The sequence below is a fragment of the Myotis brandtii genome, unplaced genomic scaffold (assembly GCF_000412655.1).
Source record: "Myotis brandtii unplaced genomic scaffold, ASM41265v1 scaffold1028, whole genome shotgun sequence".
Taxonomy (NCBI): Eukaryota; Metazoa; Chordata; class Mammalia; order Chiroptera; family Vespertilionidae; genus Myotis; species Myotis brandtii.
The window spans coordinates 158,432-161,576 of NW_005353448.1; the positions used below are offsets into that span (position 1 = coordinate 158,432).

Below are 3,145 nucleotides of genomic sequence, written 5' to 3' on the forward strand. Positions count from 1 at the left end.
GGGGCAGTGGGGACAGGAGGTGGGGGAGGGCCGGCCCAGGCCGGGACCGGACCGGGACCGGGTGGCTAACTGAGTTCCCAGATCGGCTCATTCGGCAGAGGCGGTGCCGCTGCCGGGAACGACCTGCCTCCAGGTGTGGACTGCTGTTGCTAATAAGGGAAAAGGGCAGACTTCAGAAGGTGGTTATGGAAGGATTTCTCAGTTGAATAAGGCTTAACACTTTTCGATGTTTGTTTTAATGTTCTTTTATTTATTAATATATTTTTATTGACTTCGGAGAGGAAGGGAGAGAGAGAAACATCAATGAGAGAGAAACATTAATCGGCTGCCTCCTGCACGCCCCCTACTGGGGACCGAGACCACAATCCAGGCTTGTGCCCTTGACCAGGAATCAAACCAGTGACCCCCTGGCCCCTAAGTCGCTGCTCAACCACTGAGCCATGCTGGCTGGGCTGGAATTGTGTTTAATTTTAGAGATTCCTGTTTGTAAGGAGACCAAAAGCTACAAAAGAAATATAAAAACTTCTGGCATTTGCCAGTTTTTGAGCTTAGGTTCCTTTGGAGCCATTGGTGACACTTAGGAAATTTTGGAGCAGTTTGTTTTTCTCACTGCCTTGATTACGAAATACGGTTACAGTGGGGCCTTGACTTACCAGTGTCCCGACTAACGAGTTTTTTGAGATACCAGCTGTCTCTCGGCCGATTTTTTGCATTGAGTTGACAGAGTAATTTGAGTTAACGGAACGAATTAAACCCGTAAGTCAAGGCCCCACTGTATTGCTGGTTCACTCTGTTGACCAAAGATAACACAATCGCCCTGGAAACCCTAAATAGGGGCACAGTTATTGGAACATGCCTTCTTGACGCCAAGCTTACTTTGTTAATATTGAACTGATAAGAAAATTCATGGTTGCCCTTTTTTAAAAGCAGGTTATTAATTTTGCTTCATGTCCCAGGGAGAAATCATGTATTAAAAACTAAGGGGTATCTCTAAGTCAGTTGGATTGACCCATGTAAAGTGTAGGTCTTCATCACGCATGTACGTATGCACTTTTTCCTTCAACTGAAGACTGTTCTCCCCGGTCTCACACAGTTGACTGAAATGCTAATATGAAGAGATCCTGTGATTTGCCCTCATCTCCCCCAAATGCTGTTTTCTTGAACTGACTCCCAGGAGAAACTAGAAACTCCGAAGCACCCTACCTGGCAGAGAGCATTGTATTTCAAAAGTGGAGTTTGCAAAGTTAAAATGTCTAATTGGTGGGTTTTTGTTCGGACATAGTTTGGACCAGCCGACCTTGCTAACAAGGGCCCTAACAATTAACACTGGTCCCAGAGAGGGTGGTTATTCATGCTGGCCTTGGGTAAAGGGCAGCAGGAAGTAGCATGGAACACAGATAGAAACTGACACTGTTTATGTTTTTAAATTACCTGCTCATTTTTCTCTTTATTTGATCTAGTACAGTGGTTCTCAACCTTCTGGCCCTTTAAATACAGTTCCTCATGTTGTGACCCAACCATAAAATTATTTTTGTTGCTACTTCATAACTGTAATGTTGCTACTGTTATGAATCGTCATGTAAATATCTGATATGCAGGATGGTGTTAGGCGACCCCTGTGAAAGGGTCGTTCGACCGCCAAAGGGGTAGCGACCCACAGGTTTAGAACCGCTGATCTAGTCAGATCTCTCAAAAGTCCTAACCTGCGTCAGCTGTTCCAAGTGGAGTCATCGAAAGGCTTTGCACCCACGTTAGCCAGGGCCTTTCAGAGGGGGTAGGGAGCCCTGCAGGCTGGCATGGTGCAGGCAGCAGTGTTTGCCGAGGGACCCGTCTCAAGCAAAGGTGACAGTAGGAGGACAAAATCAAGTGATCTTAGCCAGCAAGGTGCAAACCTTAGTTATTAGAGATTTCATTAAGAGAGCATTGCTTAAACATGACCAGCATCTTCTTAATAGGCACCCATTCTTTAATTGAAGGTCTCTCTCTTGTCAGTGAAACTGCTCAGGGCAAGAAAGCCTTGTTTAGGTTGGGCCTGAGAGGTGTGTAAGATGTTATTATTGTGGCCCTCCAGTGGGTTTACAGAAGAGAGCTGGTTACTGGAAGTCTCGGGGTTTGTATGGCATTGTGAGGTAACAGACATGGTAAATAGCTAAAGTGCAGAGAAGGGTGGAATGCATGCCAAAGAGGCAGGTTGCTGTTGGAGCACAACGATGAATTCTCGCTGGAGGACTTGGGGAAGGTCACATCTGGACCTTGAGCAGAGAGTAGAATTTTTATAGGCAGAGGAGTGTAATGTTGCATTCCTGATGGTAGACACCATGAGTAACGATAAGAAGTTTAAAATGTAATTGTCTTCAGAGATATAGGAGCAAGTGATATGCTGAGGTTGGACCTAGTGTAAGGAGGGGTGGGGTCAGGTGAGAGGCGTGCCTGGAGAGATAGGCTGTGTGGTGATAAACTTTTTTTTTTTTAATCAAGGTTCTGGTTTATTTATTTTTTGTTTTTTAATATATTTTATTGATTTTTTACAGAGAGGAAGGGAGAGGGATAGAGAGTCAGAAACATCGATGAGGATGAGGGAGAAACATCGACCAGCTGCCTCCTGCACACCCCCTACTGGGGATGTGCCCACAACCAAGGTACATGCCCCCGACCGGACTCAAACCTGGGACCTTTCAGTCCGCAGGCCGACGCTCTATCCACTGAGCCAAACCGGTTAGGGCAAGGTTCTGGTTTATTTTTCTTTTTAATTAAAGCAAACATAAAAGCAGAGGGAATGATATAATGAACTTTAATATATCCATCAAATAGATTTAACAGTTTGTTAAAACAATTTCTTTATTGGCTTTTTGCTGTTGTTGCAGCAGTTTAAATTCCAGACAACACAATATTTCACCCCTAGATAGTGCAGTAGGCACCCCCCAAAAACGGGGCATTTTTTAATATTACTACTAGAAGCCCGGTGCACGAAATTCGTGCCCAGGAAGAGGGGGTCCCCTCAGCCCAGCCTGCACCCTCTCCAATCTGGGACATCCCTCTCACAATCCAGGACCGCTGGCTCCTAACTGCCCACTTTCCTGCCAGCCTGATCACCCCTAACTGCCTCTGCCTGCTGATCTGATCACCCCCAACTACCCCCCCACCC

The 3,145-nt window shown here is 45.9% G+C and overlaps 1 protein-coding gene across 1 annotated transcript in view; it reads left to right on the forward strand.

Annotated features, from left to right (window-relative positions):
* Nucleotides 1-113: 113 nt before the first annotated feature.
* GGACT (gamma-glutamylamine cyclotransferase) overlaps nucleotides 114-3,145 on the forward strand; it is a gene marked incomplete at its 3' end in the record, with an annotated part of 45,243 nt that continues 42,211 nt past the window's right edge. The window contains exon 1 of the mRNA XM_014536102.1: nucleotides 114-228. The remainder of the gene's footprint in view (nucleotides 229-3,145) is intronic.